The 23,200-nt window shown below is 51.4% G+C and overlaps 1 protein-coding gene and 1 long non-coding RNA gene across 6 annotated transcripts in view; one reads left to right on the top strand and one right to left on the bottom strand.

Moving 5' to 3' along the window:
* The first annotated feature begins 14 nt into the window (after positions 1 to 14).
* Positions 15 to 23,200, top strand: part of Coro2a (coronin 2A) — a 53,664-nt gene continuing 30,478 nt past the window's right edge. The window contains exon 1 of one of the 5 annotated variants that reach the window (XM_006238058.5): positions 15 to 157. The gene's annotated coding sequence lies outside the window, so the exon portion shown is untranslated. Of the gene's footprint in view, positions 158 to 22,289; positions 22,336 to 22,842; positions 23,050 to 23,200 lie in introns of those variants that run through there. The other 4 variants (XM_063287629.1, XM_017593364.3, XM_039109864.2 and 1 more) reach the window with 4 other exon arrangements.
* Positions 17,460 to 22,177, bottom strand: LOC108350963 (uncharacterized). The gene is made up of 3 exons (XR_005504745.2): positions 21,829 to 22,177; positions 21,082 to 21,461; positions 17,460 to 17,927 (listed from the first exon to the last, which is right to left on the bottom strand). It is a non-coding gene; the product is annotated as an uncharacterized LOC108350963 (long non-coding RNA).

The raw sequence follows: 23,200 nt of genomic DNA, 5'->3' as shown, positions 1-23,200 counted from the left end.
CTCCGTCCCGCCCCGCCCAGGCTCCGCCCGGCCCGGTCCCGCCCGCCGGGCTGCGCGGGGAGGCGGCGGCGCTGGGCGCGGGGACTCGGCGGGCGGCGTGAAGCGCGGAGCGGGAGCCGGAGCCGCCGCCGCCGCCACCTGCGCGGCAGCCAACAAGGTAGGGCGAGACGCTCGCTGCGCCCGGGCTGCAGCTCGGGGGCGGGAGGGATGCTGCCCCCGGTGTCGCGGAGACCTATCCTCCAGACCCCCGCACGACCTCACACAAAGCTCTGTCCCGCTCCGGTCCTCAGTTTCCCCAACGGGATAGTGGTGCGGCTGCCTACTCAGTGTGTGACTAGGATCAGCGACCCCCAGATTTGGGCTCCAGAGGTTAGGGGCTAGTCCGCACCGCTCGTGCCTCTTGCCGCGGTGAGCGGCCCGCCCTGGGCGCGGCAGCCAGTCCCGACAGGCCCCGGTGTGGCCCAGGTGTCCCGTGGACCCGAGTCGTGATTGTTCCTCTCCTGGCTGGGTTACTCGCGGGGGCCTCAGCTTCCAGTCCCGGGAAACGGTAGAGGAGGAAGCATCCCGGCGTTCCTGCTGAGGCGACCTGGGCGCGCGGGTGGGGCGAGCAGTCTGCTACCCAGACCAGCCTCACCGCCTGGAGCTGGAGGAGGAGCCCTGCGCTGGCAGTGGCCAGAGCTCAGTCTCAGACCTGCTTGGACCCGAGCCGAGCAGACACCCACCTGCATTCGGGCAATGGGGAAGGATGTCCTGGTCCGCACCCTGGCCAGCTGCAGGATCCCAGTTCAGTGTACCAGCATGGTGGGGCAGGGTTGGCACTGCCACACTCAGACCTCAGAGAGTCCACTTGCCAGGAGCATAGTGTCTCCTGGGATTGAGGGACTGAGCATGTGTCTAAGGGTGCAGTGGCTCCAGGGTCTTTGAAGACCTGTGGTGTAGGACTGGGAAGTTCTGTAAGACGCCTCTTGGTGAAGGTCTTGTGTTGCGTTCTTCTCGAGATGGGGAATCTCACTGGCTGAAACTGGGGTCTCTGTTCCCACCGCAGCTGTAATCCTGCTAGTGGGATAGCATGTGGCCCTTCTGCCTTAGAACCTGCTCTTCTGCGAATGGTTCAGGCATTTGCTCATAACCACCTGTACCTCAGCATAGGAATATGTCATTATGCTTCCCTCACCTCCTGACATCTCTTGAAGGATGTGGAGGGAGAGAAAGGCCTGGGCCCGCCCCAGGACACTAATGCCTCATTTCCTGACATCTGCCCCAATTAAGGAACAGGTTCAGCACCTCCTGATCGCCTGTCTCCCTCCTCCTCACCCAAGGGCTTTCTTGGAGCTAAAAGAAGAGACCCCCCCCTCCTTCCCCCTGCCCCAGCGCCGGTGGTGAACCCTGTGTCATCCTAACATACAGGCAGAGGGCTGGGTGGGCATTGTAGGGTGCTATGGGATTCCAGGGTTGAAGCAGAGTGGCAGGGACCTTGCCCTGTGGCCCCAACCTGAAGCTTCACTGCAAATGAGTGTTATTATCCCCTCGTAAAGGGACACTAAGTATAAGTGTGGCTGCCAGAGCCCAGCGCCAGCTTGAAAGCCTAAGTACCACCCGAGTCCCCTGTCATTGTGTGCATTTGTGATCTGGGAGGCCACTGTGGATGGGGCATGAGCAAGGCGGGTTCTGGTTATTACAAAGGCATCCTGTACTTTGAAAAATGTCCTGTGGAGTTGTGGATTCTCTGAGCTGACCTGAAAGGGTCTCTAGAAACCATCTTGTCCATCACCCTTATTCTATGGGCAGATAATCGCCTGTCCCTGGAGGGGGGGGGGGGTGACTGGTAAAAGGCCACACAGCAAAGCATCCAAGAGTCCTGACTCCGAGAATCAGATGCTTAGAAGCTAGGATACAGCTCTGTTGGCAGAGGAGCTCCGTCTCCAGAACCGAATAGACTGAACTGGGAGACTCAACGCCTGCAGTTCCTCCGCTTGGAGGCACTTGGCACTCACACTCCATCCACCGAAGCCAGGCTATCCTCTGCTACAAGTGGAGGTCAAGGGTAGCCCAGTATATACGAGACCCTGTCTCCAATTTTAAAAGGGGTTATAAAACAGGTCTTAAATGAAACAGTCTCATTGCTTTGTAAAAGTAGCAAGATAGGAACATAAAAGGTTTAAAACTGCTGGCGAGCTCTTGCCCGAGGCGTGCCATTTTGTAGGGTAATCTGGCAAACATAGAGACAAGAGTCTGTGAAATGGGTCTGCCCTTTGCTCCGAGGCCTCTCCTTCAGGGACTTTACCCTAAGGAGGTTACTAGAGAGACACGGGTGTGTCACTGCTATGGTGGGGTGTCCTGACAGCAAAGCTGGGGCCACTGGAACAATGAAAAAAAGGCAGTGGCTAAATGACAAGACCACCACCCCAACACTGCCCAGGTGGTCTGGAGGAAAGACCCTGAGGCGGGTGGCAGACACAGACCCTGCCCCCTCTGTGATCTCTGCCCTGCTGGTCTCCACCTTGTTTTCTTCATCTGGGGAGTGGGTGTGGCCTTGGTGGCGACTCAGTCTGCACGGTTCAGTAATGGAGCCTTCCACAGGAGGAGCAGAGTGCTCTGGACAACCAGAGATTGTGCCTCCTTCCCTTCCTCAGAGATAAGTGTGCCCCCTTGGGGAGGGCAGCCAGATCCCCCCACCCCCTGTTCCGCTTGAAGCTTTTGCTCTTTTCAAATAGCCCTGAATCAGACCTTGGAGAGTTTCCCTCCTCTCTACCACCATGAGAACACCCTACATGATACCACAGTTTTCATTTTGTTGGTGGGGGGGCGCTTCTTCAGTACAGTGGGGAGGCACTTGGCACTCACACCCCATCTAAAGGGCCAGGAGACCTAACCCTCCGACCCGACTCTCTCTCTCCTCTCTCTCTCTCTCTCTCTCTCTCTCTCTCTCTCTCTCTCTCTCTCTCTCTCTCTCTCTCTCTGTCTTCTGGGCATCTACAAGGTGTTGGCATTCTGTCTCAGCTCCACCCACCCCCACAGCTACCTGGCAGCAGCATGCTCCGCCCCACAGTTGCCTGGCAACAGCCAGCTGTGCCTGACTATAAAGGGGGCTGCTGGCCCCCTCCTCTCCCTCTTACTCCCTTCTTGCTCTCTCCTTCCCCCTTCCCTGTCCCTTCTCTCCCCATCTCCCCCGTCCCTCCAAGTGCTCATGGCTGGTCTTTCCTCCCCTCTCCTACTCTTCTTCTCTCATTAAACCTCTCCACGTGGAACCATGTTGGCTTGGTGTGTTCTGTCCGGGCACTGGCCGAGATTTAAACCCCAACACAAGGGGCTTATACATTAGCTTAAACCACTCCAGAAAGACATATAACAAACCTTTTTTTAACAAATAATAACAATAATAATTTCATGTGGTTCAGCATAAGTAGAAAAGGATATAATTAAAGATGTAATTACTGTTCCTTACTGTAAGAGAGCCATGAGGTGTGGTAGTTGTGATTAGATTTGACTTAAGGAGGTCTTGAGAGGCAGCCTGATCAATAACAGTGATGGCAACCACAAGTCTGTTGACCACCACTTGCTACTTACTCCAGGCCTCATCCCCAGGGCATCCCCAGTGTTTACCAAACACCTTCACCAAAGAGTAGGCCTGGAAGGAGTTTGCAATCTGTCTGATGGGGAAGGCAGAAGGTGACAAAGGAAAGAAAAGGCAAACAGGAGGGAGTGGAGGAATGTGACCACAGAGAAGAGGACAGCCATTCTAGGCTGGTGGCTTAGGGACTCTGAGAGAATGACTTGGCCAAACAGGGTTGAACTGTGCCAGGGAGAGCCAGTGAGAAGCCCCTGAGGTAGGACAGTGCTAAGAAGAGCAGGAAAGAGTGAGAAAGAGAAGGGCAGAGAGAGGCCACGTCCTGATTACCTAAACCACCCCCACCCATGTGCAGGGTGCAATCCTACAAGTTAGAGAGGGAGGTACTATTTTTAAGTCTCTTTTTGGGCTTAGAAAAGCATCAGGTTCAGAGAGGCTTAGAAGCTTGCAACACTGTCTCAGGGGGAAGCTCCTGGCCCAAAGCCCTGAGAGCCATGGGCCAGGCTTTTGAACAGGGCCAGGGCACAGACACCTCTGCGTGCTGCTGTTTCCCTGGGATTGCTGTGGTTAATCTGTTCCTGTCACCTCCAAGTTCATTCGTTGAAGCTGCCACCCCCAGGGTGATGGCACAGAAGGGGCTGGTTGGATCGGAAAAGCAGAACACTTCTGAGGAGAGTTCATGTCCCTGGAAAAGAAGTCCCAAGAGACACACCCCTTCTACCCTGGGGACACACACATCAGGCACCCTTCCCTGAACCCAGAAGCCCGCTCTCCTGCACAATCCTAGTCTTCAGCCTTATCTTGGACTCTAGGCTCCAGTAACTGTGAGAAGTACATTGTGTGATTCACGGTCCACCAGTTACAGGACTCAGATGGCTGTCACAGGGGTGGGACAGGCTGGCCCAGCTTCCTGACTGTTCTCCTATTGGAACTGTCTGTGCCCTGGGCAGGTGAAGAGTTCAGACTCACGCAGCCTTCTGAAGCCATAGGTGTGGGTTTGGACAGGTTGGAGGTAGACACCAGGGCCTGTTTATCTTTCCCTGTGTTTCCTTTGTTTCAGTTTTGATTTTTTTGGAGACAATGTCTTACCCTCTATTCCAGGCTAGCCCTAAACTCAATATTGTAGCCCAAGCTAGCCCTGGACTCACAGCAGTCCTCCTGCCTCAGTCTTCCCTGGAATTACTGGATCTATTTCCTGGTAGGTAGACTGTATCTCAATAAAGTTAACTTATGAAGAACACACGTTTGGTTCTTCTGCTATGACTATTTGGTGATGGTGGATAGAACTTTAGAAAAGGATAAAAAACAGAAAATTAATGTTTCATGCCTTCTTGTCTGCGGAGATCAGTGTGAACACTTGGGGGTGGGGGAAGCTTCCTTCCTACTCTTTGGACACCGCCATCCTCGTTCTGCGGATAGAAGCTCAGGCCCCATGTTGGCTAGGGCCTCGCTGTCACACCTTGCCATCTGCCTGCAGAGTTCAGATACGTCGCTCTTCTCTGGCAAACTCCGGAGTGCCAGGACGGGTGGGTTTCACTGAGTCACTTCTACCACCCACCTACCTACCCTACCCCTAGCCATGAAGCTAGTGGGACCTCGTCCAGGGTTTCAGGAATGACTGGGGTCACGTTCGAAAGAGAAATCGGGGCTAGGAGAACCTATATGGGATTCTCATGACAGCTGCTTCTGGCTTGGCCTTGGGCCCATTGCTTGTAGACGGCTGGCAAGTGGCTTGATCCCTGGAAGTACTGGGGACTTAAAAGAGGCCCAGGCCAGAGTCTCTTCCCGCAGCCTCATTAGGAAGTGACAGGTGACAGGAAAGGGATGGGCTTTGCCAGGCCACACTACCCCTCTCCCTGAGGACTTTTCTCCCGCAACCTGACTGTGCATTACTCCCCGTACTGTGCCAGCACGTTCTGACAGTCAGCCGCTAGCTGGTCTTAGGCCAGGATCTTTCCCTGTCCACCTGCAAAGTAATATCATAATGGCACCAGCCACTGGCCTCAGGGATGTGTGTGGCTGTGGGTGTTCAACAGATGGGCCGCTCCAGGGTGGTGGCCACGCCGGTGGACTGAGCTCCCTTCACAGTGAGCTGGACCACACAGGTTCCAGCTTGTGCAAGCCTGAGCTCCGGGTTGAGCATCAGCGTTCAAGGTTGTGGATAAAGAATCAGTGGAATGGGGGTTGGGGATTTAGCTCAGTGGTAGAGCGCTTGCCTAGCAAGCGCAAGGTCCTGGGTTCAGCCCCCAGCTCCGGAAAAAAAAAAAAGAAAAAAAGAAAAGAAAAGAAAAAAAAAAGAATCAGTGGAATGGAAGGAACACTTACTCTAAGGAAGGCCCCTGGCCCTGCCTCTGTGTTGCTCTTTAAACAAACCCCGCCCCTTCTTTTTGCCTCTGTCCCCATCCAGAAAAGGAGAACTTTTTTCCTCCGGTCTTCCGCCATCCCAGGAGCCATCCACTGAGGTGCTTTTGAGTTTGGAGGGAGGGAGGCATAACCCAGAATCAACTTAACCCTCAATAGCTTAGCACTCCAGGGGAAGCCATAGCTATAATCAAAAAGCTAGGACTCAGTCAGGGATCCTCTAGCTAGGACCTCCAATCCAGCCTGGGTGGGGCAGGAGCCTAGGGAGACACCCTGGAAGAGGCGGGGCCTTCCGAGCTGCTTGTGGGGTGTGGAGTCAGCCACCTATAAAGGTCAGTGCCTCACCCACTCCTCCAGACTTTGTCTCTTCCCTTACAGAATGGGGGTGACTGGACAGGAATGTGGCTTAATTGCCAGAGTGCTTATCTAGCTTGAAGAGACTCTGAGTTCAATTTCCAGCACCTCATAAACTGGGTGTGGTGACTGTGTCACTAATCCCAGCACTCGGGAGACAGAGGTTGGAGGATCTTAGGGTTCAAGGCTGTAGAGCAAGTTTGAGGCCAGCTTGGGATGCATGAGACTGTTTGAGGAAAGGGGAGATTGCTGCTAAGTGCCTGCCCGCCAAGCGTACGGGCTTGATTAGAACCCCAGACCCTGAAGGATGTGGAGGTGCTTTGTGAGCGGCACAGCACCAGGCACCCCTCCACTGCGACTGGGCATCTGGGCAGGAAGCGCTTCCGGGCTGTTGTGAAAGTTCTGTGATGAAACCAGTCAGGGACAACCAGCCAGACAAATGGCTGCCACTGCCCTCACACCACCTGATAGAGCCGTTTCAGGGAATGTCTGCTTACCCTTCACTTGGAGGGGACCCTGATGGCAGCCACCACTCAATCATGAATCACAGCCCCTCTGGGGAAGAGAGCCATCTGTGCCAACGGGACCCATTAGGCCCAAAGTACTTCTCCCCACCCCTCCCCCATGGCTTCCCCACTCCTTCCCCCACCCACCTCCCCCCACCCCCACCCTCCACCCCACCCCCCCCCCGCTGAAAACCTCCAGAACCTGCCTGAGTTGCTGTGGGAGCTGCCAGATTCAGGGATGGGGTATCATGTCATCACAATGAGGACTGGTCTACCAGAAAGAGGCCCAAGGTGTCATGCCACTGGGAAAAGAACAGTCTCGGGGCAGAAGGAGCGTGTCTGAGTTCAGATATGAAAAAAAGCAGTGCACACATAAATACAGAAAAACATTCAAGCCAGGCTTCTGGTGCAAACTGTAATCCTGGGCATTTGGGAGACTGAGACAGAGGGATTGCAAGTTCAAGGTCTGCCTAGACATTAGTTCCTGTCTCCTAAAGTTAAACAGTGGGCAGAGAACTTACCTTGCACGTAAGAGGCCCTAGGGTCCGTCATCAGCACGCTGGGTAGAAGGATGGAGGTACGAGAGTATTCAGGGGCTGGGGAGATGGCTCAGCGGTTAAGAGCACTGACTGCTCTTCCAGAGGTCCTGAGTTCAAATCCCAGCAACCACATGGTGGCTCACAACCATCTGTAAAGAGATCTGATGCCCTCTTCTGGTGTATCTGAAGACAGCTACAGTGTACTTATATATAGTAAATAAATAAATCTTTAAAAAAGAGAGAGAGAGGGGTTGGGGATTTAGCTCAGTGGTAGAGCGCTTGCCTAGGAAGCACAAGGCCCTGGGTTCGGTCCCCAGCTCCAAAAAAAAGAACCAAAAAAAAAAAAAAAGAGAGAGAGAGAGAGAGAGAGAGAGAGAATTCAGACATCTGTCTGGGGACCCTCAGTGGCCAGGCTGTGCTCTCTATGTTTTAAATGTCCTAGACCCACGCACATTTCCCCTCTGCGCTTGTGGTGCCGAGTGTGGCTGTACCACAAGCCACAGTGAGCAGTAAGTTAGCATCAGCAGGCCAGAAGGTGATGTACCCTTCAGATCAAGATGGGATGAGGCACACAGAGAGGCCTGGATGCTGTTCCCAGGGACAGGGACGGCCTCGTGGAGGTACTCAGGGGAGAGGTCTCACAGCTCTGGTGCTACAGACTCTGATGGCCCTGAAATGAGACTGGCCAGAGCCAGGAGGTGAGGGTCCCGCCACAGCAGCTCTCCTTTAAGTGGTGCCGAGATAGCTAGCACAGATCTGCGGACCGATCTGTGGGCTCAGAGCCTTGGGGTCTTTGATGCATTAAGGACCCAGAATGACGTCAGCAGGGAGGCTCCATTGTCTGAAGAGCATGCGGTCTGGGTCTTTGCCCTCAGCACACTCAAGCTTTCAGCCACTTTGCACAATAAATAAAGAAGCAAAGCTACAATCTTGATTTAGTTTGACTTTTGAGACAGAGTTTTGCTATATAGCCCTGGCAGATGCACACTACTCATAGAACGAGTGCTAGCCTGGAGCACATGCCAATCTTTTTGCCACGGTTTCTTCAGTGGTGCTGCGTGCCACCATGCCTGACTCCCACCCATATTGGTGCCTACAGAGGCCAGAAGAGCGGTGCTGCAGTTACAGGGTCGTGAGTCTTGAGCCACCATGTGGAGGCTGGGAATTGAATCTGGGTCCTCTGGAAGAGCAGCCAGTGCTCGTAACTGCTTCACCCTCTCTTCAGCCCCACATCTAGACTCTCAATGTGTGTCCTCTCTCATCCTTGTAGCTGGCTCAGGGGCGCATCTGGATTCACACCTGCTCACACCGGGTCCCCTCCCTCTTCATCCAGAGCAGGCATCCAAGCTAGGCAAAGGGGAATGTGCCTGCACCACGGGGCAGTTCAGACTGCCCAGGGGCCGGGGTAAATGGCCAGAGGAGTTTGGAAGGTTTGGAGAGCACACTGGCCACTCATTAGCCTCAGCCCTACTGTAGCCATTCCGCATAGTGGCTGGTCCATTGGCCAGTCTGGAGAAAGGTACAGAGCTCCACTTTACACACACAGTGCTGGAATCTCGGCCCAGACCAGATCAGCTGTTTACTCCCTAAATTGTTACTGATTTTCTTTTCTGGTTTTTTTGAAACAAGATCTCATTTCTGTGACTTCAGCGAGTTTGGAACTTATTTGCGTGGTGGACCAAACTGGCCTTGAACTCAGTAATCCCTTTGCCTCTGCCTCCTAAGTGCTGGGATTAAAGGCATGAACCACTGTGCTTAGCTATTTTTCTTTTTTGTTTGTCTGTTTTGTTGTTTGTTTCGGGGTGTTGTTTTTATTCAATACAGGGTTTCTCTTTGTAGCCCCTTACAGTCCTGAACTCATAGAGATCCTCCTGCCTCTGCCTCCCAAGTGCTGGGATAAAAGGTGTGTGTTACCACCACCCGGCTGCTGTTTTTCATTTTCAGTATAAATCTTGACTAGGACCTTTGTTCCCATATTCATAGCTTTCTGGGTGTGTATACCAAGGCTCAGAGACACTGAGTGGATCAAACAGATCCAGGTTTTGCCCTTATAGACTCAGGGTCTAAAGATGTCAGAAAGAATCATTGTACAGTCCCACAAAATCTGAGGTAGGGACCTGGAGAGGGAAGGAGATAAAGAGCCCATGGATCATAGAGTGGCTAACACTTTCCTAGAAAACTGAAAGGCTGCCCTAAGGAAAAAACTTTAACGATAAGGGGGGCAGGGGGGCTCTCGGGTGAGGGTGCACATAATGGACAGGAGAAACAGCCTGGAAAGTCCCGAGGCAACGGGAAAGGATGGTTGTGGGTGAAAGGATAGATCTGCAGCCCAGCTCCCTGAGCAAGGTGGGCTGGAGGCTGGGAGGCTTAGAGTCAGACATTTCAAAAAGCAGAAGGACGGAGGGAGCCTGTGTGGGGCTTTAGGCTCAGTAATCTCATTATGTAGGAGGCCCACGGGCTCTATCTCGAAACAGAGGAGAGGTAGGCTTAACACCGGTGGGTGAAAAGTTAGAGATGTCGTAAGAGGTGTTTCTGATGTGGAACCGGAGGACGGGGCTCTGCCTGTGATGGGTCGGGTCGGCTCCTGGTTAGAAAAGCATGTAGTCTTCTATTCATCTGGACGGTGGTTCTCAACCTTCCTAATCCTGTGACCCTTTAATACAGTTCCTCATGTGACCCACTAGCCATAAAATTATTTTGTTGCTACTTCATAACTGTAACTTTATGACTGTTATGAACCGTAATGTATTTTTTAGAAATAGAGGTTTGTTGAAGGGGTCCCAAACCACAGGTTGAGAACTTCTGCTCTAGACCAAGCTTAGCCTTTGCCCAAGAGATAGGAGGTCAAGGCCAAGAGACAAGGATGAAGCACACTTCTCGAGGTGAAGAGGCTCAGGGAGGCAGCAGGGCTTGCAGGGTGCTGGGAGTCCCTTTTCTAAATTTTCCTTTGGGACTGAAAACTGCTGCTGGCTGAGTCCGCACTGTGGGAGTCAGGAGGTGGGGAGGGAGTCTTGGGGACACACAAATGGACATGTAGGAGGCTGTGTAGAGGAGGGAGACTGGACGGGAATGTCCTGTGCCGTGTCAGGTTTGGAGAGCAAGACTTGCTCAGCCTGGATGGGGGCTGGGTTTATACTCTGGTTTATACGGGGCGGGAAGAGGCTGTTTTGGCAGGGAGAGGTTTTTTGGCTTGTTTTTTTTTTTTTTTTATGGTTGTTATTATTTATTTTGGGTGTTTAGAATGAACTCAGGGCCTCTCTCTCGCATGCTAAGTACATCACCCTAGCAACCAAGGAGAGCTTGCTCACTGTTACAGACCAGAAATTCATGACCATGGGAAGCTGGACTCGGGTCAGCACTGTCACTGACTTGAAATTCTCCGTAGAAGATGCCCCCTTCTGGCTCTCTTTCTGACTGTTGGCTCGTCTCCCTGATGCTCTCCCTTCCTCTCTCTCCTAGACCCTCCAGATATCCTCATAAGCCACACCTTGGCTTTCAGTGCCCATTGGAGAGTCAGTGGGGAGGTTTGGGGCAGGATGCTGCCCTGACAGCAGCCCATGGGAAGGTTCAGAGAGGCAGGCGCTGGGGATTGGACAGCCCAGAGGGCGAAGGAAGGAACTGAAGAGGGCTGTGGAAACAGGAGCAGGTCTCCGGCCTTTGTCTCATCAGGTCTGGGCCCACAGCTGCCCCGGGCCAGAACCCCAGGAAGATAGATCCTAACAGGGTCTACTGACGCCATTGGCAGTAGAAGCTGACGTTTGCGTCCTGAAGGCACCCCAGTTCTCAGTCCACAGATGTCACCGATCCTTCTAGGCCCCCCTGACAGCAGCAGCCCAAGCTCACTGGGATGGGTCCTGCTTCACAGGTGAGGGCTCGCAGGGAGGATACCGAGGTAGAGATTCAGGGACCCACCTGCAGTGACGGAAGAAGACTAACTTGGTGGCCTGAGCCCCAAAGCCGGGCAAGGGCTGCCATTTTGGGTCCCTAGGTATAGAGAGGAGTGTTCCTCCTGTCATACTCACCCGCACACATGAGATCCTGGCTCTCGTATTCACATGTGAAGCATGAGAAGCAGCCTGGACTGTGGGTCTTGCCCCTGTGGCATGAATACCCTCTGTGACACTCTCATCTATTCCAGGGGCTTAGGAGTGAGATGTGCAGTATGAGATGCCTTCAGGCAGGCAGCGTATAACCTGCATCAACCAGAACAGAGCTCGGGGCTCAGTGTGGGCTCAGTGGAAGAGCGATGTGGCATGCACAGGGCCCTGGGTTCCACTCCCACACCAAAAAGGAAAGAGTTAGGCTTGCACATGATTGTCAGGTGTGGATACCTGCCCCCCAGTCTTATATGACCCAGGAATCTCTAGGGAAAAGGGAGGACACAGAAAAGGGGTGAGTGGGACCCCTACTCTTTGGTCTGTTTAGCAGGATATCCCAGTTAGTTAACCTGGTTGATTAATCCAAACTAACCCAGCAGATTAACAGACTATATTAACTGCCCATTATATAACTTAACTAACTCTTCCCCAAGGGACACGTTTTTTAAAGTTGTTTAATTGAATTTTATTTATGTTTTTGGTATGGATAGATACGCAAGTATCACAGCATGCATGTGGAGATCACAGGACAACTTGTGGAAACCACCTCTCTTTCTAGCACGGAGGTCCCAGGACTTAAACTGAGGAACTCAGATTGACAGGCTTGGTGGCAATCACCTTCACACGCTTAGCCATCTTGCTGGCCCCCTGAGGGAGAGTGGTTTAAAGAGAGCTGGGTGTGGGGGCTGGGGATTTAGCTCAGTGGTAGAGCGCTTACCTAGGAAGCGCAAGGCCCTGGGTTCGGTCTCCAGCTCCGAAAAAAAAAGAACCAAAAAAAAAAAAAAAAAAAGAGAGAGAGAGCTGGGTGTGGTAATGCATACATGTAATCACAATAGTCAGGAGCCTGAAGCAGGAGGATCACCACAAATTTGAGGCTAGCCTGTGCTATACAGTCACTCTCTCCCTCTTCCTTCTTCCCTCCCTCCCTTCTGCACAAAAATAAACTAAAAATAGGTTAATTGTCCCAACCACCCATCTATGTGGGCTTAAAACTTGGGGACAGCAGATTGACAGCCACTCTGAATAGCTGGGAATGTCCCTAAAACTTGTGTCACATCTTTTCATATCTCCTCCTGGTGGGCTCTGGAACTTAATATAAAATACTGGTTGCCTGGTGGTGGTGGCACCGGCCTTTAGTCCCAGCACTTGGGAGGCAGAGGCAGGCAGGTCTCTGGGTTCGAGGCCAGCCTGAACTACACAGAGAAACATTCTCGAACAAAACAAAAAATAAATATAAAACACTTGAATGGAGTCTCAGGGGTTCTGCTCTTTGGGATGATGAAAATGTGGAAACTGGAGCTGGAGAGAAGGCTCGGCAGCTAAGAAAGAGCACCGGCTGCTGATGCTGAGGACCGGGGTTCGATTCCAGCATCCACACGGGAGTTACAGACTCACAACTGCCTGTAACTCCAGTTCCAGGGGATCTGACTCCCTCTTCCGGCCTGCACATGGTACACGGGTGTGCACAGACAAAACACCTATATGTTAAAACAATTCTTTTAAGTTTGGAAGTAGAGTGGTACTCAAATCCAGTATCAACACACACGAGGAGCTCCAAAGTCACCCTGTGTTTACTACAGTGAATTTGAGGCCAGCCCAGGATGCATGAGAACATGGTGCAAACAAGCAAACAGGAAACTCATAGCCTGTGCTAAACCCGTGGTCTCCTCTCAGCTTCGCCCCCATCATTGAGATGGATCTCTGCTACACGCTTGCACACATGTATACAAGTGTGTGCGTGCACACGCAGTCACACATGCACTGCCTATTGTGAGTAGATTTTTTTTTTTTTTTTGGTTCTTTTTTTCGGAGCTGGGGACCGAACCCAGGGCCTTGCGCTTCCTAGGTAAGCGCTCTACCACTGAGCTAAATCCCCAACCCCTATTGTGAGTAGATTTAGAGTCCTACCTAACATTGATCTGTCAGCATCAGGTTAAAGCAGGGTTCGGGTTCACCCCATGGCACTTAGGACTGCTGGCCTGGCCCACAGGAAAAATCCTTGGTTTTGTCTTCTCTCCTAGCCCCCCAGAAACCCCATGTTTCCAACCCAAGCCTCTCTGTCAGAGCACCTCACTTTTCAAAGGCCTGAGGGCGAAGCTGGGTGAGGTGGCGCACACCAGCTGACCCCAAAATGTCAAAGGCTGCAGCTGGAAGGGTGTGTGTTCAAGACCAGCCTGGGCCACATAATGAGGCCCTTCCTTTAAAGGGAGCCCTGAGAGGATTCTGATAATGGGAATGACCCCTGACCTTTCCCATAAGGCCTTTTCTCCTTTGCCAGCCATCCTTGGAATTTGTCCCTCCACAAACAAGTTCCCCTATTACTTAGAGTGGTAGAGATAAGAGGGAAATATTTGGTGCTGTAACCAGGCACAGGATGAAAGGAAACTTTGTTCGCTGTCTTAGAAGACTTTAAGGCCTGATTTCTGTTCCCAGTTCTGCCCTGGTAGTCACTAGCGAGCTGACTTGGTTTCCCCTCCTGGATCTTGCCATGTGATCATTCTAAGTTGTGGAGGATTTATTGTACCGAGGGTCCTTAGTCCCCCTACAGTGTGTGGATCCAGACTGGGGAGGCTTGACACACCATAGGCAGCGGGAAAACCAGAGAGGAAACAGGAAGCAGTCCCACAAGGAAGTTTCCAGCCTCCATCCCAGCCATCCCCATAGTCCGTGGTCAGGGACCTCCGACGCCAGTGAGGCTGTTACTGGGGAAGCCACAGATGGCTGCTGGGGCTCCAGGGACTGATAGCAGCAGAAGCCAGAAAATTGCCCTCCCAAAGGAGTGAGTTCTCCATCTCTGGGAGGATGCAAGCCAAACACCTCAGAGTTGAGCTGAGAAGGTGTGGAAAGGGAGGCAGGGAGCCAAGCTGGCCCCGACTGAGCCTGGTCAGCTCTGAAACTCTGTGTGCCGTACTCATGCCTCCTTGTGCAGTACCAGGCCCATCTGAGAGGAAAAGCTAGTGGGTCTGGCAGAGAATTAGACTCAGCAAGAGTTAGAGGTTCTGAGTCAGCAATGGTAGGCTGCTGGATACAACAGACTTTCTCTGATTTCTCCTAGTTATAGGGACATGTGACACGCCACCCCCAACACACGCATGTGCGTCTGCACACACATACACACACACACATACACACACATACACACACATACACACACACCACACACACATACATACACACACACACATACACACACACACACACACACACACACATACAAGTGCCACCCTGAGAAGTAAAGCAGCATGAACACTTTTGCTCTACTCCAGCCCTTCTCAGAGCCCAGGACACTTTTACTGCAAACCCCTTAGAGCCAAACCTGACTTTCAGCAAGGACTTGGTAAAACTTGCCATTCCTTACATTTTTAAATTTCTGGCCTTGAATTCACTGTATAGTTGAGGATGACCTTGAACTTCTGACCTTCCTGCCTCTACTTCTCAAGTGGTTGAGATAACAGATGTGTACCACCACACTCGGATTTCAGCAGTGCTGGTGGCCAATCCCCAGGGCTTCGTGCATTCTCGGTAAACACCCTGCCAAAATGAGCTCCGGCCCCTGCCCATGGTCCCTTATTTAAAACAGGAGGTTCTCAGGAGTCACTCTGGAACAGGCAGGGTGCCAAGGGCTTGACAGACGTTAAAGCATCTTCCAAGTAAGGGGAAGAAAAGGGAGGTCTCTAGGCCCATGCATGGTGAGATGAGGTTTGAGCCTAGCAGGTGGGCTCCCAGCCACCTCCCTAATGGCGGCATATTGAGTCCTGGTAGGATCACCATGTTTCCTAAGTAAATCGAGCCCCTTTCTGCCCAGTCTCCCTTCACAAGGCTCCCTGCAGGCTCAGGAGGGCCTGGATACTCCATGCTGTTTGTTCTCTTTTATTAGATGGAGTACAGGAGGCAGGGCTTGCCCTTCTCCAATGGTGGACAGTGGTTGGGTGGAGCCATTATTGCCTGGACCTGGGCGGGAGGTCCCTCTGTCATGTCCTGCAGCAGAGGAGACACCTCAGCCACCAGGATGCCTGTGCCAAGTTCCCTGCCAAGCCCTGAGTAGCAGGGAAGACAAAGGCAGGAGCAAGTCTCAGTGGGGAGCGGCCTATCCCAGCCCCCACCTCTAATAAGAGCCCATTAGGAACTGGCTCAGAGGCCCAGGAAACGCTGGAAGTTGGGAGCTTGGCGGGGAAGTAGGTGGGAAGACTGACGCTGTCCCCTCCACCAAGGAAGACTGGGTGTGACCCAGCTCTGCCCTCCTAGGACGGTGGTGAAGAGAAAGATGGACGGTGATCTGGAGGGACCGCTCAGATCCTAAGCAGGACACCGAGCAGCAGTCCTTCAAGTACGGTCCCCAGACCAGCTGCCTCGTGGCCGCTGGAGCTTAGAAATGTGGGTTCCCAGACCCCTAGTCAGAAACTGTAGAATGGGGTGTCCATATGGCTAGAGTCAGCTCTCAAGGGGTTTCAAATTTCAGGCCCCAGAAAACACACATAAACCAAGTGCTGTCACACACACACACACACACACACACACACACACACACACACACCCATACACACTTAACCCGCTATCCTGGGGCAGAAACACCTCCTCCAGGCAACACTCGTATCTTTTTCCTGAACTCTTCACCCCCAGCTCCTGGCTGATAACAGTTAGAATCTGGCAGGCGATGCTGTTTGGCCTCGGGCCTCCAAGTCTCCAGGCCCAGCCTGCTGGAAGGATCGGGGTGGAGCTTGGGAGAAGGAAGCAGAAGGCGCTGTCAGCTGTCGCAGGCTTGCCTGGGGAATTAAGTCTGACCAGCAGCATTTATCACCATGGTGACAAGCAGGTGAGAGAGAAGCAGGGAAGAACTGAGGTGTTCAGATCTGGGGTCTCTAGTCCCAGGTCACCCTGTGCATAGCCAAGGATGCCCTCAGACTTCTGCGCTCTGCAGCAGCTGCAGCAACCAGTTCACATGCGGCAAAACCTGCTGGTTTCTCCTTAGACCAGCCTGGTTTGAGGAAAGAAAAATCCCCTCTCAGCCCTCTGAAGGCAAGCTGGACATCTGCAGCTCTGACCACATGATGTCTCCACTTACAAATCTTGATGACCCCTTCCTCTACACACCAAGCCCCAGGCTGTCCTTCAGCACCCTGGCCAGCTGCAGCACTCCCTACCCCAACCTCTAGGTACAGGCCCAGAGCCTCTCTTGCCTGTGAGACAAATAACAAGATAGGTGTGTCGGTGGGTGGAACCCAGTGCTGCTTCACACATAGGCAAGCACTCTACTGTCAAGCTGGGTCCTCAGCCCTCTTTTTACTTTTTCGAGACAGAATTTCACAAGCTGGCTTTGACCTCAATCACTCTGTAGTCCAAGCTTCCTTTTTTTAAGTGTGTGTGTGTGTGTGTGTGTGTGTGTGTGTGTGTACACAACATTTGTGGCTGGGTAGTGGTGGTATATGCCTTTAATCACAGTACTCAGGAGGCAGAGGCAGATCTCTGAGCTTGAAGCCAGCCTGGTCTATAGAGTGAGTTCCAGGATAGCCAGAACTATACAGAGAAACCCCATCTCAAAAACATATGTGTTTGTGTGTGTGTGTGTGTGTGTGTGTGTGTGTGTACATATATATATATATATATTTGTTGTGTTCAGTTTTTTTTTTTTTTGGTTCTTTTTTTTTTTTTTTTTTTTTTTTTTTTTTTTTTTTTTCGGAGCTGGGGACCGAACCCAGGGCCTTGCGCTTCCTAGGTAAGCGCTCTACCACTGAGCTAAACCCCCAGCCCCTCAGTTTTATTTTTCAAAAAAATTGAGATTGTAATTTAATTACTATGTTTCCCCCTTCTCTTTCCCCCTCCGAACCCTCCCACATACCCATCTCCACTCTCCTTTTTTTTTTTATTTTTTTTTTCGGAGCTGGGGACTGAACCTAGGGCCTTGCACTTGCTAGGCAAGCGCTCTACCACTGAGCTAAATCCCCAACCCCTCCACTCTCCTTTTAATCATGGCTCTTTTGTCACTAGTTGTTATTTCATGCGTATGTGTTTTTGTACATACACATATACATATATGTTGAGTCCATATAATGTTACTTTATGTATGCTTTCAGGTGGGCCATTTGGCACATCCAGTGTGCCCTTCCCTGGGGAGAGCCACTCCTCCACTGCCAGCTCTCCTAGGTTGCTTTGTGTAGCATCGAGGTCTCCTGGGCTCTTCCTCCGTTGGGTTTAGAACACTCGTCAGTGTCGTCTTTGTCTAGCTCAGGCTCGAGCAACCATGTTGCAGAGTTCATGGGTGTGGCTTCTTCTGTTGCTAAGAGATGTAATCTGAGAGGAAAGTCCCTGGTCCTTTGTCTCACGGAGTCTTTCCGCCCCCTCTTCCACAGTGTTCCCTGAGCCTTAAGCACAGAGGTATTTGGGAGATGTATCCATAGAGACAGGGCTCCACAACTTTGCGTTTTGATTGGCTGTGGTTTTACGTGGTGTTCTCAGTCTATCAAACAGAGACGTTTCCTTGATAAGGAATGGAGAATACGCTTATCTATGGGTATAAAGACAAATGTTAAAGTTGTCATTAGAGAGATTACACTGGTTTAGTAAATTAGTGGTTGTAGATTTGCCTCCCACAGCAATATAATGTTACTTTATCTATGTAATAACAATGGTTTCTATGTAACCATGGATTTATGTAATAACTGTGGTTTCATTGGCACTGAGTAGATAGCTAGGTCTCCAGTACCAGGCATGGCTTCCCTTTTTTTAACTGGGTAAGTCCAATTAGAGAACCATTGGTTACAGCCAAGGTATTGGTGCCACTACTGCACAGGGTGGTCATTGAAGTGGTTCATAGGTGTTCTAGCTTGATAGGACTGTTGGTTGTCCTAAGCGATGTGTGTGTGTGTGTGTGTGTGTGTGTGTGTGTGTGTGTGTGTGTGTGTGTGTGTGTGAGAGAGAGAGAGAGAGAGAGAGAGAGAGACAAAGACAGAGACAGAGACAGAGAGACAGAGAGACAGAGACAGACAGAGACAGACAGAGAGGCAGAGACAGAGATGTTCCTAAGCAATGTGTGTGTGTGTGTGAGAGAGAGAGAGACAGAGAGACAGAGAGACAGCGACAGAGATGTTCCAAAGCAATGTGTGTGTGAGAGAGAGACAGAGACAGAGACAGAGAGACAGAAACAGAGATGCACAGAGGCCTGATCTCTTGGAGCTAGAGTTACAGACTGCTATAAGCCACCAAAGTGAGTACTGTGAGTCGAACTCAGGTCCAGTGGGAGAGAGCACACATTTTAACCCCTGAACCATCTCTTCAACCTAAGGCCTTGAACTTTTGATCCTCCTGGCAAGTAGCTGAGATTGCTACCAGGATTTGTTTAGAACAACCTGTTAAGAAGCACATGCTAAGCAGGACATAATGTCACTTCCCACTGAGAAGGCAGAGGCAAAAGATCTCTGTGAATTCAAGGCCAGCCTGTCTAAATAGTAAGTTTCAGGCTAACCAGGGCTACATATTGAAACCCTGTCCAAAAAAAAAAAAAAAAAATGTAGGGGGACAGAACAGAGCAGGGAGATGCTAAGTGTAGGCCCATTAAAAGGGTACAGTCTTAAACCTGGCACCTCTCTCCCTGCTTTGGCTACCCCACCCCCAGTATGAAGATGAGTTTTTCATATAATGGGGTGATCTGGAGTGGGGGTGTTATGCTGGAACTTGGAGCAACAGAGGAAAAGAGGCAGGGGCATCCTCGGAGCCCAGAGAGCGCCAGCCAAAGACCTGGCCCTTATATCTTTACTCTAGACCGTTCAGGGAGAAGAGGTATGTTCCAAGATTGGGTATCCAAAAGGCATAGTGCTCAGGGGTACAGGGAAGACAGCACGAGAGTGGGGGTGCATGGGACCCACCACCCGAGTCCAGCAGAAGCCTTTGAGGAATAGGGGGGATTCATGGTGAGGTTTATGGGAACTCACATGTGAGAGAACAGACCCCTCCCCGAGAACACAGCAACTGGAACTTCGGGGCGTGAACAGAAGGACTCAGCTTGTGGAATGCCTTGGTCATCTCTGGAGCTGCCCTGCCAGCTAACCCCAGCTCTGGGCTGTTGGGAGGGGGAGGGGGAGGCTCTCTCTCCTGATGAGCCTAATCTCATCAAGAAGAAAGGCTCTCTCTTGGCTGCCGCCAGCTCAATCTGTGTTTCCTATGGGCCTGTGGCAGGCATCTGTGCCAGACCAGAAGGATGGGGGAGGGGGGGAGGCAGCGGACGGACCTGAGAACTGGGCTGGGTTCTGTGTGCATTTGCTGGCTGCAGGATACCCCTGCCTGTACTAGGATGCACGATGCCATGGAGGGATCCCAGAATCCGCCCTAGGCTGTGCTGATAGACAAGCCGAGAGCTTCCCTAACCCAGCATCTCCCCGAAGCCCTCAGGGCACAGGTGGAAGCTGGTTCAGCCTCCATCTTTGAACTCTTCCTGACCAGTGGGGCTTGTTCCTTAGCATCGAACATATGTGCGTCTGTGTGTCCATACTTTTGTGGGGTGCCAAGGGTCAGACCCTCAAGCGGCTCGTGCATAGAGGCCCCTTTCCAGTCTGAATATTCTTCTCAGATTTAAATGCTCAGAGCTGGACACAAACCTTTCCTGAGCTAAGCCAGGTGACTGGCCTATAGCCCAAATGCTGCGGTCTCAACTAAGGTTTGTTAGATGAGCGCTGGGTGTGCGTCAGTTTTCCCTTCGAGGTGATTTATGTGTGAATCTCAGGCCAGCCCTACGAAAGTGTTGGATCTGTTTCTGAGTGGCTCAGCCTCTCATTCCAGCCCAGTCCCTAACTAGCTGCGTGATGCCAGGCGGGAGAGCCTTACCCTCTCGGTGTCTTGATTTCCTCATCTGTAAAGTGAGGAGATCTCATTACCATGGCTGCTGTAGGGCCGTGTGTATACCTGGAACACCCCCAACACGTGACACAAGGGTAAGCGGTTCTTATCGCAGGGTGTTGTCAGCTCTGATGTTACCAATGGGGGAAGGAGACGTGTGTGTAAGCTGCTAGGAGGTGGGAGAACAGTGCCATTAGATAGCACGGTGGTGACATCCTGTGATCACTCCATTCAGAGACAGGTGTGGCCACTGAGCACTGGAAGGTGTGGCTGCTGTGTCTGCCCAGTTGAGTTTGGGTTTTATTTAATGTGGTGAGTTTTCACGCTAGTGTAGAAGTTGTACGGTTTGAGATCCAATGGTCCTCAACCTTCCTGGTGCTGCGACTTCATGCTGCAGTGAACCCCTAACCATTAATTACTCTTGTCGCTATTTCATAGCTGTAATTTTGCTGTTATGAACTGTAACGTACCTATCTGTTTTGATAGTCTTAGGTGACCCCTGTGGAAAGGCGTTTGGGCTCCCCAAATGGGTCACGACTCACGGGTTGAGAATACTTTTCTAAAGGCTTCTGTTGGGCAGAGCCCTTAGAGTCTGGATGAAAATCTTGCAGTCTGCCACCCACCTCCTACTGGGTTACTTGATTATAATTTGTGGGGATGCTGGGGGTTGAGCCTGGAGCCTTTATTTCTTTTATTATTATTATTATTATTATTATTATTATTATTATTATTATTTTATTTTTGAGACAGAGTCTCAAATACCCCAGGCTGGCCTCCAACTATGGATTTAGCCAAGGTTGCCCTTGAACTCCCAATCCTCCTGCCTTTACCTGCTGAACACTGGGAATATTGTTGTAGCACACACCAGGTTTTATGTGGTGCCGAGGATGGGACCCGGAGCTTTGCACGTGCTAAGCAAGCCACTTCTCCAGTCCCCTGTCCTGTTTCAGAGTCAGCCCCCGGTGCTGTGTTATTTAAGTGGTGACTCTTTTGCATACGTCTCTGAGATCAGGCTGACAGCCACGGTGTTGCCATCGCCCCTGAAGACAGCTAGTGACATCACTTAATACTGTCAATCCAGTTGTTCAGCTGCTTCAGACTGGGTTTCTGTGGCAGGATGCTGTGGATCAGGATTTTGGTTTGCCACTCCATGTGGCACGCCACCCGTGGAGCCTCTTCCAGTCTGGACCGGTTCCGTTGGCCTTATCACCTGTTGAAAAAACAGGGCAGTTTTTTTCACATTTTTGTTTTGCTCTATTGGGGGTCTCACTCTGTAGCCCAGGCTAGCCTCGACTCACAGCAATCCCCCTGCTTTAGCCTCCTGAGTGCTGGAATTACAGGTGTTTGCCACCAAGCCAGGTGGACTCTGTCCTCTTTGTCATTGGGTTTGAGGGATTCTGTTTGTTCTGTCAATCCCTTTCCAAGTCCTCGTCCTAGATCTCTCTCCATCGTCCCTGTTGCCCTTACCCGACCGATAGTGTCCTGATACATGAGTGTTTTACATGTCCTTTAAGCCCCCTGAGTCCAGTTTGACTTTTCTCTTGTTGACTGCTTTTGGTCACCACCAAATCTAGTACCTTGAGTTTGGTCTTTTGTTTTTCAAAGCATTTTATAGTTTCGGTCCTTCAGTGTAGCTCTTTGAGTCATTTTGAGTTGCTTGAAATTTCAACCCACAGGATTTCCTGTGTTCTGGAGATTGCCAACTGCCTCCTGGTGAACACTTTCACCCGGCTTGGTGTGACAGTGTACAGAGAAGCCCTGTCTTGCTTGGCACTGGGTTCGGGTTTTGTCAAGGTCTCTTTGTAAGGAACGGGACACAAAATGGTTGCTTTTTTAGCTCTTGTGCTGCTAAGATTGACCCGTGTTTTCAGGGCTCCATTATATCTTTAAGCCTCAGACTTGATTACAGAGCATGAGCCCGTGGGGAAGACTAATTAAGATACAACAGGTTCTGCCCTGCATTCTGGGGTGCCAGATTCTGTCTGGGTAGGGTGGGGCAGGGCCCAAGAACATAGGGTTTTGGCAAGCTCTCTGGTGATGTCACTCTTTGGAGACTACCATGAGCTGCTGTGTCCCCAGTCCCTGTAAGTCTCTCTTATCTTTATACTAAATACACACAGGAATCTCCTGGGGACCTGAGGGTGCGCTGGATTTGTTTCCTTGTTTTGTTTTGTTTACTTTTTCGGAGGGAAGGCAATTCTGTGGCTCAGGCAGGTCTTGAACTTGTGTACCTGTCACCTCAGCCTTTCAAGTGCTAGAATTAGAGAGGCTTGAACCGTTATGTCCAGCCAGTGGTAGAATTCAGTCGATCCCAGTGTTCTGAGTCTCCAGCCATGCCGACCCTATTATCAGCCCTCGGGTTCACCATTCCACGTCTCCTCTCAGACTTGGCACTTCCAGAAAATGGACGACCTCAGAGAACAGTAACATGAGAGTAGTGACCCAGACATTCATTCCTTGCCCTCCAGCCCTGGGTACTAAGTAAGCCCTGAGCCAGCCCTTGGGTAGGGACTGGTGATTGAATGAAATCATAGTCACCTCTTTACAGACCTTCTGGAACTTTGTGCTTTAGAATGTTCTAGTCTCTGGTTTAGGATGCTGGACTCGCTCGTTTCCATAGCTTTCTCTTTCACAGACGAGTCGTCAAAATCAGAACTCTCAGGGCCTTACCCATAGCCTGTGGTAGAGCGACGAACTTGTCCCTGTGTGTCTGGAATGTCCTCAGGTTTGGGGTTTTAGGTTTGCTTTCATTTTTCTTGCAGTCCTAGACATTACACCTAGGGACTTGCGCATGATAGGTAAGTATCCTGCCACTAAGCTGTCCTCCCAAACCCTTCTTGTCATTCTGTTTGTTTCCTGAGAGGGGACTCTTACTGTGTAGTCCAGGCTAGCCTCAAATTGTGGCAGTCGTACCTGAGCCTCCCCAGTGTTGGAATCCAGATGTCAGGC

The sequence above is a fragment of the Rattus norvegicus genome, chromosome 5 (assembly GCF_036323735.1).
Source record: "Rattus norvegicus strain BN/NHsdMcwi chromosome 5, GRCr8, whole genome shotgun sequence".
Lineage (NCBI taxonomy): Eukaryota > Metazoa > Chordata > Mammalia > Rodentia > Muridae > Rattus > Rattus norvegicus.
The sequence above is the reverse complement of the archived record's forward strand: the minus strand, read 5'-3'. Positions and strand labels throughout refer to the sequence as shown.